Source organism: Canis aureus, chromosome 22 (assembly GCF_053574225.1).
Source record: "Canis aureus isolate CA01 chromosome 22, VMU_Caureus_v.1.0, whole genome shotgun sequence".
NCBI classification, from domain to species: domain Eukaryota; kingdom Metazoa; phylum Chordata; class Mammalia; order Carnivora; family Canidae; genus Canis; species Canis aureus.
The window spans coordinates 27366306-27380039 of record NC_135632.1 but is presented as its reverse complement, the minus strand read 5'-3'; the positions used below and the strand labels follow the sequence as shown (position 1 = coordinate 27380039).

The window sequence follows — 13734 nt, the reverse complement described above, 5'->3', positions numbered from 1 at the left end:
CATTTTTTTACCTCAATGTAAGATTGCAGTATTTGATGAACAAACAAGAAGAATAAAGTTTTGGTAAATAAGGCATTTTTTTTTTAATATTTAGAAATAAGCTTGAAGCCTTTTAGCATTAGATTGATGGGTTTTCCTTTTGTGAAAGATAAGTGAATAAGGTTATATTTCATGTTTGCAGATCCTAATCCTGTCATAGAAATAAAAGAGTCTTGAAAGGTGGTGCTTTGAAATTCACCATTCTAAGAAATCTCTCCTTACCACTGTAATTTTATGCTCATGTGGTGAGATTTCAGGTTGAGGAATGAGATTAGATTTTCAGGGGCAGAATATTTGCTGTCCTCATTGTTTTGGTTCTGAAGGAATGCTTACCCCTTAGCCTCAAATGTGCTGTGGTATTAGCTACTTTAAAATAGATTGCTCAAGACTCTTTATTTGGAAAACCTTAAATATGCATCATGATGCATTACTTGCAATAAAAAATGAGGCTACAATTATATAAAACAAAACACTACAGCTGCTGACAGATGTCATTAACAACTTACTCAGATACAGATCCTTCAAAGAGGAACTGCTAGACATCTAATTTGGGGAGTTAAGGTCATTATAGCTCAAGATGAAATACTGTTGTCCATTATACTTACTGTTTTTGGTTTGGGTTTTTTGTTTTTGTTTTTGATGGTTTATTGAGACCTTGGTATTTGATATAAACAACTGTCTTCTGAATTATAATTAATAAACATGGAAGGACTCCAGGTAATAGCAAACTACCATGAAGCAAGCAGCATAATAGTAGTTTTTGTAGGCAGGATATAGATCTATATATAGATATAGATGCATTCATTGATAGCAATGAATGTCAAAAAAAAAGGGTGCAAGTTTGAGGAGAAACAATATTTGCATAATCTAAAAGTATTTCTCCAAGATGTTCAATAATCGCAAAGGGAAAAATAGTAACTTTGCAGTGGAGAAAGCTGGCACACACCAAGTGATCTAGGCTGGCATCACCAATAAGAAGACATGCTAATATCTGATAAGAGGGCACAGCATTGTTTTATATAATATTATTGCCAAAAATGTACATAACCTCAGTCTAATCCTAGAAAAAACATTAGACAAACCCACATTGAGGCATGTTTTAAAAAATAATCAGTATTTTTCAAAAGTATCATTGTTACGAAAGATAAGGAATTATCACAGATTGTTGAAGACTATGTGATAGGATCTTGGATAGGATCCTGGAATAGAAAAAAGTTGGGAAAAACAAAATAGAAGAAAGAAAAGAGCATTAGTGGACAGCTGGAAAACTTTTGAGTAATTTAGTATAGAACCGATGTTAATTTTATGTTTTAATATCGTACTGTAGTTATGGATGTTAACGTTGGGGGAACCCATGTTAACAGTATGTGGGAACTCTACTGTTCTTACAAGCATAAAATTCTATAAGCATAAAATTATTTCAGAGTAAAACATTTTAAACCCATTCTTCTGGAAGTCTGCTGTAGTGCTCTCTGCATATCCTGTGAAGCTGTAAAGGTGCTCCTGTCTTTGGTTTTGTTTTGTCTTTAAGTGAACTCTACACCCAATATGGGGCTTGAACTCATGACCCTGAGATCATGAGTCACATACTCTACCAGCTGAGCCAGCCAGGTGCCCTGTGAAGTGTCTTTGGTTTTAAAAATAAGTATCTTGGATAAAAATCAGGGTGGACTCTTGTAACAAACTGGGCTCAGTACTATGTTGCTGACCATCATTTGTCATCTCATTTCCTGTAATTTTTAATAACAATTGTAGAGATACTCAGGTTGTATAAATTGTATGAGGATGTTAATTGGTTTCTGCTATAGTCATTGGACTAGTAGTATATGAGAGAATCTGAAGATTAGAAGTATGTGATATCCAAAAGTGACATTGAAAATGATCCCAGGGGCACTTGGGTGGCTCGGTGGTTGAGCATCTGCCTTTGGCTTAGGTTGTGATCCCTGGAATCGAGTCCTGGGATCACATTCCTGGGCCATGTTTCCTGGGATAGAGTCCTATATCAGACTCTCCATATGGAGCCTGCTTCTCCCTCTGCCTATGTCTCTCTCTATGTGTCTCTCATGAATAAATAAATAAAATCTTAAAAAAAAATAGTGATCCTGGAATCCCAGGATGGAGCCCACATCAGGCTTCCTGCTCAGCAGGGAGTCTGCTTCTCCATCTCCCTTTACCCCTTCCCCTGCTCGTGCTCTCGTGCGTGCGTGCGCGTGCTCTCTCTCTCTCTCAAATAAATAAATAAACAAACAAACATTTATTAAGATTTTATTTATTTATTCATGAGAGACACACACACACAGAGGCAGAGACACAGACAGAGGGAGAAGCAGGCAGGCTCCATGCAGGGAGCCCGATGTTGGACTCGATCCCTGGACTCCAGGATCACACCTTGGCCTGAAGGCAGGAGCTAAACTGCTGAGCCACCCAGGGATTCCCATGAATAAATCTTTTTAAAAAGTGAACAAATAGGTATCTGGGGGAGATGTTCATAATGATTTTACAATAATAATAATAATAAAATAATAATAATAATAATTGTCATGTTTCCAAGATATAAAATAAAAGTTTATAGTGTTCTAAAAGTTTGTCCTTTTTTATACAAACCATACTTTAGATGGGTTTCAGCTATGAAGTTAGAACTCTATGGGAGGAAGTGGACTATGGAATTAATTTTCTGTTTTATTTTGTTAAGTACATAGCAAGTCACCTGTCATCCATTTGACATTAGAGTCACATAATAGTCTTTCTAAATAAAAATTTATAATACCACCATCTATATATGGAAAACCACTAGTTACACAGAGAAGTTTTATGCCTACTGTTGGCAGATAGCACTACCAAACTAAACTTATTGAGGTCAGGGACTCTGTTACTTTTAAAAAGTTTTTTCCATGTGGAATAGTGCCTGGCTATAAATAAATATTGAATGAATGAATGAATGAATACTGAAAATTATGTAAGGTAGAGTTTCATAATAACTGTAAAATTCACATGTCTATAGTAATGCAGCTTTAGGGTTGAACATTTAGAATCCATGCCATCAAAATGTCAATTTTTTTGAGAATTAACTCTTTTCTACAAATCTGTACTTGCTATTAAGGGCATCTCCTATTTAATATTTGGCAGTTTACTGATGCTCTGAACATTTCCATACCTGGGTTTGTTTCTTTGTATTTCAGTGGACTCTGGTGATGGCAGGGCACACATAGCCTCCAGAAAGTTCCATGGAGGGTTGATAATTGTTGAGAAGTTGAAATTAGGGAGTAGAGAGTGAAGAATTCTGTTTCTGGGATATAATTGTTAGCAATCTTGTAAAATGTACTCTAACCAGAAAATATTTCCAAAATATAGTTATGAGTATTATGTACCTCAGAAGGAGAATTTAATGGTATGCCAGTGTGTGTCGTTAGTCAACTTTAAAAACCCCTTTGGAGTAATGCATATGAATATATTTACTGAAATACGTGTACTGAAATTACTAGCTTCTGCTTTGTTAAAAAACTGCTCATTTTACCTTGTTAAAATAGTTTGTTTATACATACCTCATCAAACTTTTTTGATACAAAGGTATATTTTTAAGATGTCATGTTTTTGCTGGCTTAATAATTGATTCCTCTTCTCCCTGTCATGGTATGTTATGTTCCTCCTAGTCAGTGCTTCTTTTCAAAATCATTTGTAGAAGGTAATGAATCTGATTTAAAAAGTAGATTTGGTTAGCCTATTTTAAACTCTATGGGGATGTAGCCATGCACACTTGAGTGGAGGGATAAGGAAAGGTTAATTTTTTCCACACTTAAGAATTACTGGATGTCCATAGGAAACTAAAATTGCTTAAAGTCTCATTTAATCTTTTGCATTGTGTCTAAAGTAACCATTAATACTGAGTGGAAGAAAGTATTTGTCATTTTAATTTATTTTCAGTGAGGAATATAGGCTTTATTTAAAATATGTGATTTTAATGTTACAGTTCATTTTGGTTTAAAATATAGGGCAGATTGGAAAGTTGGTGGTGGGGGGGGTGGTTCGGGTCCTGTGTCTGCCAGATACTGTCTTTGTGATCTTGAACAAGTCAGTATGTCTTTCTGAGTATCTTTTTTCTCATCTATAAAATCTTGAAATTAAGAATAACTCTCTACCTTACGGGGTTTGTGAGGATTACATCAACTAAACATGATAATATATATGATTATATCTAGCACCAGGACAGGTTGCCTAACTTTATTTCAAATCTACTGTGAACAGTTGCCTCCTAGAAATATGCTAAGCACTGTTCCTAGAACACAGTGGTCATGCTCAGTTAATTGCTGTAATTTTCTGATGAGAGAATGCCCATGAAAGGGTGTTGTGAGTTTGTAGTATTGGAAAAATATGAATATAAAAAAATTTAGATGTTAAAACATGGTTAACCAAATTAATGCAGTTTTATAGGATTTTTATATAACAAACCTAAAACCTATACAAACTAATTCATTGAGGTCTTACTCACTAATTAATAATACCTAATTTTGGACCAATAAAAAAAGTAATACTATATAATACTATTTACAAGCAACAGATTTTGGGCTATTTCAAATCATTTCTTTTTATTCTTCTTTTGCTGGGGGAAAAAAGTCATTAGTCTGCATTTATAATCAGGACTAGCTTCCTGTAAAATTATTTATTTTAACTTTTTATTTATAGATTTTGAAATTTACAATTCTAAATACAGCAATAGTAAGGCACTGCATTTTTGCAGGAAACAAAAAGCACAATTAACATAAAGTCAGAGCCAGCCACAAATAAAATATTCCAGCAAACTGTGTAAGGAAAAAAAATGCTCTGGGAAGCAGATGCCAAGAAATATTGCAAAGGTGGCCTTATTACATTGGAAGGAAAAGAATACAGAAGGATTGGTAGTAATAGTAGTAGGAAAAGGAGGGAGGGAGAGAAGGGGAGGAACGGGTAAGGAATGTAGGTAACAAATAATAAGTGAATGAGCATTAAGTACTAGATACAGTTCTAAGCATTTTATGCAGATTATCTCATTTAATCTTCCCAACTACTTTAGGAGTTACATCCCTGCTTTACAGATGACATTGCTGAGGCTCAGAGAATGTTAAGTAATTTCCCCTAAAACCTTATAGCTAGGATTCAAACCCAGGCTTTTTGGCCCTGGAAGTAATGTTCTTAAACACAGTGCATACTGCATAACCACCATCAACACAAAATGTAGATGATGCACAAAATGTAGTTTGTGTGTTTTTGTGGATAATTTTTTTTTTTTTTTAATTTAAGAAAGAGCACAGTGGGAAGGGGCAGAGGGAGAGGGAGAGAGAAAGTCCCAAGCAGAGTCTACGCTGAGCATGGAGCCTGATGGTGGGACTTGATCTCAAGACTGTAAGATCAGGACCTGGGTGGAAACCAGGAGTCAGATGCTCAACGGACTGCACCACCCAGGCACCCCTGTGGATAATTTTTTAATAGTATCATTGGATTCCCTTGGACTGGAGGTATTGATTTGTCCCTTTAAAAAAGTAATTGGTTACTTGATAGGACCCTTGTTCTCAAAAATATTAACCCACTTGAAAATACGTCAGTGGTAAGACCTTAACTGTCTTCCTAGATGGATTTTTTAAAACATTCCTTCATGGTGGCATAAAGCATATTAATACATAGGATAATTTCATTTGCATACTTTTTAAAAAAAGATTTTATTTATTTGTTTGAGCAAGAGAGAGCAGAAGCAGGGGGAGCTGCAGAGGGAGAGGAAGAAGCAGGCTGTCCACTAAGCAGGGAGCCTTAATGTGGGGCAAATCCCAGGACCCCGAGATCACGACCTGAGTGAAGGCAGATGTATAACCTGCTGAGCCATCCAGGTGTACCTCTCATTTACATACTCTTAATAATTGTTAAGTAATAGATGGAAGCATAGGAATGGTAAAATATAGTGTGGGATTGTATCGCTTACTCAGGGATTGTGTGTGGATTTTTGTACTTCTGGAAGACTACCCTGCAGCTTCTGTGAGTTTTTCATTTCTTTAAAAGAATTTCATGTAGTGGGTATCTGAGTGGCTTAGACAGTTAAACATCTGCCTTGGGCTCAGGTTGTGATCTCAGGGTCTTGAGATTGAGCCCCGCATCAGGCTCCTTGCTCAGCTGGGAGACCACTTCTGCCTGCCGCTTCTCCTGCTTATGCTCTCTCTCTCTGTCGAAATAAATAAATAAAATCTTAAAAAAAAAAAAAAAAAAAAAAAGAATCTCACATAGTAAGTAGGGGCTTAATATGTAATTGATTACATTATTGTAGGCATAGAAATAATGAAACTCCCATAGTTCTTTGAGAAAAAAAATATCAAAATATTTCCTTTATGTTTTACAAAAGCACAATGAATATTTGCTTTAAAGAGAAACATCATTTTTAACTTGGACCGTGGTGGAATCAAATGAACAATAGCTTTTAATGGCTAACACCTGTTCTTTTTTTAATTGTAAAAATCCTTAAAAAGGTATTGTGACTTAATTATTTTATTTTTAGACATTTTCTTTCGTCTTCAAATTTTTATAGTTCTCTTTCTCACAGCATTGTCCTGTTCAGCCCTAAGATCTAAATTTTACATTCGCCAAATTTTAAAAGAAGTTCATTAAGAGGAAATTTTGGATAGAATGTTTTGGCAGATCTGAGATTCCCTACCAAAATTTAAAAAGATCCTTGAGGAAATTTGTAATTATTTTCCTTAATTCAGTTAACTAATTCTGACATTTTCTCTTAAATCAATTTTTAAAAAATGATAAATTATCTACCTTAACTACACCAAATGGTGCCTGATTTAGTAAGAAAGTTCTAATTGTATAAGGTCCAAGGGAGTCAGGAGATATACTTGTAGAAATGTGGGATTTGGCATTTATGTTATTGTATGGATTCAGCAATCCCCCATACTTCTGTACCTTATATCCCCTGTATTATACGTCTCTGAGCTACCTCACCTTGGTCAAGTAGAGGGCTGTTTATATAACTTTGTTCTCAGTAGAGGGTGGAGTTGACTAAAGCAGGGATAATAGTTACTTACGTAGCTTCAGTGTATCCTCTTTGCTGTGCTTATTGCAGACATCAGCTCATGGCATACTTCCTTGCTTAGCCATAAAGCAGTTTCATAGTTTTCTCAGTTTCAGTGAGCTCTTACTGTCTTACAGAGTTTCCATGTGAGGAAACTTACCTGCTGTTGGTGGAATAGAGTTTAGGATGATTATCAAAAGTTCTGTATGGGGGATCCCTGGGTGGCTCAGCAGTTTCGCGCCTGCCTTTGGCCCAAGGCGCGACCCTGGAGTCCCGGGATCGAGTCCCGCGTCAGGCTCCCTGCATGGAGCCTGCTTCTCCCTCTGCCTGTGTCTCTGCGCCTCTCTCTCTCTTTCTCTCTCTCTATCATAAATAAATAAAAATAAAATTAAGAAAAAAAAAGTTCTGTATGTACCTTTTTTTTTTCATGTTTAACAGTTCAGTAGCCTTTTAAGTGTAAAGACACTTGAATTTAGCACAACAAAGTTGATCCCCATGTCCCCCAATACATTTTTAATGAAATATTCTATCAGGAAACCTTTTTTAGATACTATTACAGTTCATTTTTGGAGAAATCTCCTCGGATAAATATATACTGAAGTTATCTTTGGAAAGGGATTAGGAATAGGTTGTGTCTTGCAATCTAAATCCAATGCATTGATAAGGTTGATGTATTAGTTTGGATTCTCTAGAGAAACATAATCAGTAAAGAGTGTATATTGGGGGGTGATGAGGAGAGGGAGATTTTAAGGAATTGGGCTTATGTGATTGTAGAGGCTAGCAAGTCCAAAATCTGCAGGGTAGACCAGTAGGCAAGAGCTGGTATTGCTGTTTAAATCCAAAGGCTCTCTGCTGGCAGAATTACCTCTTCTTCTGCAGGGAGAATCAGTTCTTTTTTATTTTTATTTTTTATTTTTTATTTTTTATTTTAAATTAAGGCTTTTACTTGATGAGAGCTACCCATATATTAAGGGGGGTAATCTGCTACATTCAAAGTCTGTTGATTTAAATGTTAATCTCATCTAAAAAGTACACAGAAACATCTAGAATGAATGTGACCTAGCCAAGTTGACACATAAAGTTAACGGTCAAAATTGAGAAAAGACTGATTCATTCATGATCACGGAGTACCTATTATGAGCCAGGTTCTATACTTGATGTTGGAGGATCTCAGCAGATTTAAAAAGAAAAAAATTGAGCAGATGATTTTTTTTCTTTTCAACTAATTTCAGATATTTGTAATTAGTCATGCTAATACTAAGTCCAAAAAAAAAAAACTTCTTAAAAAATATGTTATGGGGGAGATACAGTCCATGCTTAGTCAGCCAATAATTTAAGGATTAGAGTAAGAATTTTGGAATGGAGCACTGGTCTTCATCCTGGCTACATATTTGAAATGTATTAATGACTGGATCCCACTCTAGACTGATTTAATCAGGATTGCTGTGGCTGAGGTCTGGACATCAGTGTTTCCTAAAGCATTTCTGGGTGATTCTAAGGTATAGCTAAGGGTAGAGAAACACTATACAATGCAGTTATTAACTCTTAATCTTTCTACATAAAAGGATATATTTCTCTGCATTTCAAAACCCAGATGAATCATAGTATTAAATATCTGGTCTCTTAGAGAAAGGAACTTGTTCTGAAGACCTGTAATTTCTCTTCTTTAGCTCTGATCTCTTCTCTATCTCATTTCCACAAAGCTAATGTCTTCCTGTCTTTTGAGGACATTTCCTCTTCCTTAAAGTTTTTCCTGCATGTAGCAGTTAATGATAATAATAATAAAAATAATAATAATTAATAATATATATATATATTTAAGATTTTATTTATTTATTCATGAGAGACACACACAGAGAGGCAGAGACATAGGCAGAGGGAGAAGCAGGCTCCTCATGGGAAGCCTAATGTAGGACTCAATCCCAGGATCCTGGGATCACAACCTGAGCTGAAGGCAGGTGCTCAGTGGTTGAGCCACCCAGGTGCCCCATCATATATTCTTTTTACATATTATTTGTTTGCCACTAAATAAATTTAGTTCTACAATGATGATATGATACTGTATAATAATCTTTTAGTAGTGATATAACACTTTCTCTAGTGTGGTTTACCATTCATCTCATTTATTCTTTTATTTTTAAAAGATTTATGTATTTATTTGAGAGAGAGAGAGCACACAAGACAGTACCATGCAGTCGGTAGGGGAAAAAGGAGAGGGAGAGAGAGTCTTCAGCAGACTCTGCACTGAGCACAGAGCTCACTACTGGGCTTAGTCTCACGACCCTGAGATCACAACCTGAGCTGAAACCAAGAGTCAAATGCTTAATCCACTGCACCACCCAGGTACACTGACCATCCATCTCATTTAATCCAACAACAGTCCTGAGACCAGGAAGGAATTAACGAGTACTTATCCTACATTCCAGAAGTGAAGCTTTAAGCTTCACTTGATTGTCTATATAATACTCAACAACAATCCTGTCATATAACTATTACTGCCTCACTTCACACATGAGGAAACTAAAGTTTGGAGGAAACGGTTTAGTAAATTTCCTAGTCTTGTCATTTATAAACACCAGAACTAGACCTCAAAACCAAGTCCTCTGACTTAAAGTCCTGGACCCTTTCTTCTGTATTTATAGACTTTTCTCCTAAGCTTTCATGATATACAGGAGCCTTGTTTTATGCATTGGTGTATGTCATATGAACTTATGCATAGAAGTTGCTTAATCAGTATTGATTTATTTATAATGTAACTTTATAGATCTGATTGATTGTGGTTATAATTTTCATTTCAAAGACTTCTGGCTCCATTAACTCTATATGAATGTTTGTTTCTATATTGTTTATCTACCCTTGGATTCCTTTATGTTCTAATTTAAAAATTATTGTGAAACATTTCAAACTTGGTAAAAGTGCAGACAGTAATGGAATAGACATGCGTATGCACACCTTGCTTTGATCTCTCACTTTTTAAGAAATAAGGTTGTTAACAGATATTACTAAAGTTCCATCCCTGGTCCCTTTGTACTACCTCTTTCTAAAGAAGCAGCTATTTATTCTGAGTTGGGTATAAGTATATGCACCTATATACTGCTCTTCCAAGTAACATATTGTTCATTAAATTTTAGATCAGTGGAACTATTATATACATATCCCTTTTTAAAAAATAAGCTTGAGCCATATTTAACATATCATATAATTCACCTTTTTGAATGTACAGTTCATTGAGATTTTTGTAAACTTACCAGGTTCAGTTATCATCAGTCAGGTGTAGAACATTGTCATCACTTGAATATAATCTCTCTTGCACATTAACTGTTAATCCTCATTCCCTCTGCTGTAGGCAACCATTAAATCTGTTTTCTGCCTCCATAGCTTAGCATTTCTGAATATTTCATGTAAATGAAATAATATATTTGGTCTCTTGTATCTGACTTTTTTCAGTGTGCATGTTTTGGAGGTATGTCTACTTTATAGCATGTATCTATAGCTCATTTCTTTTTATTGGTGAATATTATCATTATGTTTTGGCAGTACATTTATTGTCAGTCCATTCCATGAATATTTACCTTCTTTTCAGTTTTTGACTATTATGACTAGATCAGCTAAGAACATTTATATTCAAGTCTTTGTATGGCTATGTGTTTTCATTTCCCTTGAGTGGATACCTAAGAAGAGAATTGCTGAATCATATGATATGTTTATTTTTAACTTTTTAAGAAACTGCTAAACTATTTCCATAGTGGTTGTAGTATTATATACTCTCATCAATGAGGTATTAGCTTTCCTATTTCTCTGCATCTTCACCATTCTTCTTTTTTATTATACATATCCTTTATAACTTAAATTTTTCTCTTAGTGTTTTGTGTTTGAGATTTATCCTTGTTGATACACGCAGCTATTATGTATTCCTTTTCACTGCTTTATGGTATGTCATTGAATGAACTTAAGTAAAATTTCAACCATGATATTGAAAAATGGTTTTCTAAAATTTGACTGTAAAATGTAGTGTTGTACTATTGTGAGGTTATTGAAAAATCAGTGTTTTTAGTCCTCTATATTGTCATACAAAGTACAATGGTAAGGATTTTGAAACTTATACTGAATATCACTAATTGAATAGTGATCCGAGAAATTCTCAGATGGTCAGAAGGCAACCATTTCCCAAGTGAGTCCATTCCACAGAAAACAAGAATTTTAGTTTTATTTGAGAAATGGGCAGAAAATGACCTCTGTTATGGGAAAATATGTTCATTGAGTTTTATCATGGGAAATAATTACTGTAGAGGTTTACTGACACAATTTGCTCATTCTGTTGATGAAAATTTAGGCTGCTTGAAATTTTCACTGTTAACAAACTCTTAACAGACATACATTTATATACCAGTTGTCTTGTAAATGTGTATACTTCCTCCAGGGAGTGACATTTCACATATTCAACCTTACTAGATATTGTCAAATTGTTCTCCAGACTGTCCCCCCTCAACTCCGACCTTGCCCTCAATTTAGCTTTTCTCCCTTAGTAATGTAGTATGCACATAGACACGTAGGAAAGATTAGGAATAGGTCTAATGATGGAAGAAAAAGATGAATAAGTTTGATGCTAATAAGTATTAAAAGAAGTTATATGTATACACATATCATTATATAATTGTGTGTGTGTGTATAGCTAGAAAATGGAGCCTGTGCCTCAGAATACTTTTTAATCATCAATATATAATACTGATCTGTAGGAATAATTTTTATTTACTTGAGAAATTTACTTGATATGAGTAAATGTACTTATGGCATGTGATTCTTAATGTATTATTTGGGGAATTTTTTTGTTGTTATCTATCACTTGTTGAGAAAATGCAGTAACTAGTTGTAAGTGGTATTAATTAAATATTAAAGGTTAATCTCAATTCTTTACTAACCATAGAATTATGAGAGTTCTTTATCTTTTTTCAGAGTTCTGTTGTGTAATGTTTACTTGAATATTGAGACTGTTAGAAAAGATTTAGTTGAATATGGTATGCATTTTTTGTGTGTTAGCTAATAAATAATTATTAATATTTGCATATGCTCATTTTTAATTGGGAAAATTGTGTGAATTGATGGTTTTGTTACCTTTTTGTTTCTAAAATGGAATGGCTTTAAAATCATACATGGAAGCCAGTCAGTAAAGGCTACATTTTGTATGGTTTTCTTTTTAATAAATTTATTTTTTATTGGTGTTCAATTTACCAACATACAGGATAACACCCAGTACTCATCCCGTCAAGTGCCCCCCTCAGTGCCCGTCACCCATTCACACCCCCCCCTTCCACCACCCCTAGTTCATTTCCCAGAGTTAGGAGTCTTTATGTTCTGTCTCCTTTTCTGATATTTCCCACACATTTCTTCTCCCTTCCCTTATATTCCCTTTCACTATTATTTATATTCCCCCAAATGAATGAGAACATATAATGTTTGTCCTTCTCCGATTGACTTACTTCACTCAGCATAATACCCTCCAGTTCCATCCACGTTGAAGCAAATGGTGGGTATTTGTCGTTTCTAATGGCTGAGTAATATCGTATGATTTTTTTCTATATGAAATGTCTGTAAGAGGCAAATTAAATTTGCTTATTGATTAGGGGTTGTCTGGAGAAGGGGGGCGTTGGGGCAGATAAAGAATAACTGCTTATGGATATGGGGTTATTTTTTGGGTGGGGTAAAATGTTCTAAAATGGATTGTAGTGATGCTTGCAAACTCAGTGTATATATAAAAAGCTTGAATTGTATGCTTTGAATGAATTATATGTGCATTGTATCTCAGTAAAGCTATTAAAAATATGATAAATGAACCTTTGTAGAAAATACCAGTAGTACAAAAATGTATGACAAAGAAAATAAAAAGCATTACAAACTCTAGCAGCTCCTGTGTCAACATAGAGAAACAGCATCATTTTTTTTTTTAAGGTTTTATTTATTTATTCATGAGAGACACACAAGGCAGAGAGACAGAGGGAGAAGCAGGCTCCCTGAGCAGAGCCTGATATGGAACTTGATCTCAGGACCCCAGGATCACGACCTGAGCCAAAGGCAGACACTCAACCATTGAGCCGCCCAGGCGCCCCAGAAACAGCCTCATTTTGAATGGCTATTTAATGAATTTCATTTTGTGGATGTACCATAACTTAATTAATTCCCTAATAATGGACATTTAGTAATATTGCAAGCAGAGTCTTTATATGTTATATTTGTGTAATTCATCTTTTTAGGACTGGTAAAGTCTAGAAGTAAAATTGTTGTGGAAGTAAAAGATTAAGTATATTTCAGATTTTGATTCATTTCTAAATTGCCCTTCTGTCTTAAATAAGATGCTCTAGTTTGTTCTTCCCCAGTGGTATATGATAGCGTTTGAATTACCATACTCTTTCCAGTGCTGGATGTTGTTACTATTTTTAATACTTGCCAATTAGGAGGAGATTTACAAATTAAAATTGTATTTCTTTGTATAACTTGTTATATGTCCTTTTTGAAAAAAAATTTTAAAAAATCTCCTTTTTCTATTGGGATAACAATCTTTATTTTTGCATTGATGTTCAGAAACTTTTTAAATATTAAGAATATTTACTTTTAGTTGTATAGGATGAAAGTATTTTTCAAGTTTGTATTTCATATTTATTTGGTTT

At 34.6% G+C, this 13734-nt stretch overlaps 1 protein-coding gene and 1 non-coding gene across 15 annotated transcripts in view; one reads left to right on the top strand and one right to left on the bottom strand.

The window, feature by feature from the left end:
* TBC1D5 (TBC1 domain family member 5) overlaps positions 1 to 13734 on the top strand; it is a 544964-nt gene that overhangs the window by 78262 nt on the left and 452968 nt on the right. The gene's annotated exons all lie outside the window — the stretch shown is intronic.
* On the bottom strand, positions 1580 to 1652 carry TRNAM-CAU (transfer RNA methionine (anticodon CAU)). Its single transcript has one exon. It is a non-coding gene; the product is annotated as a tRNA-Met (tRNA).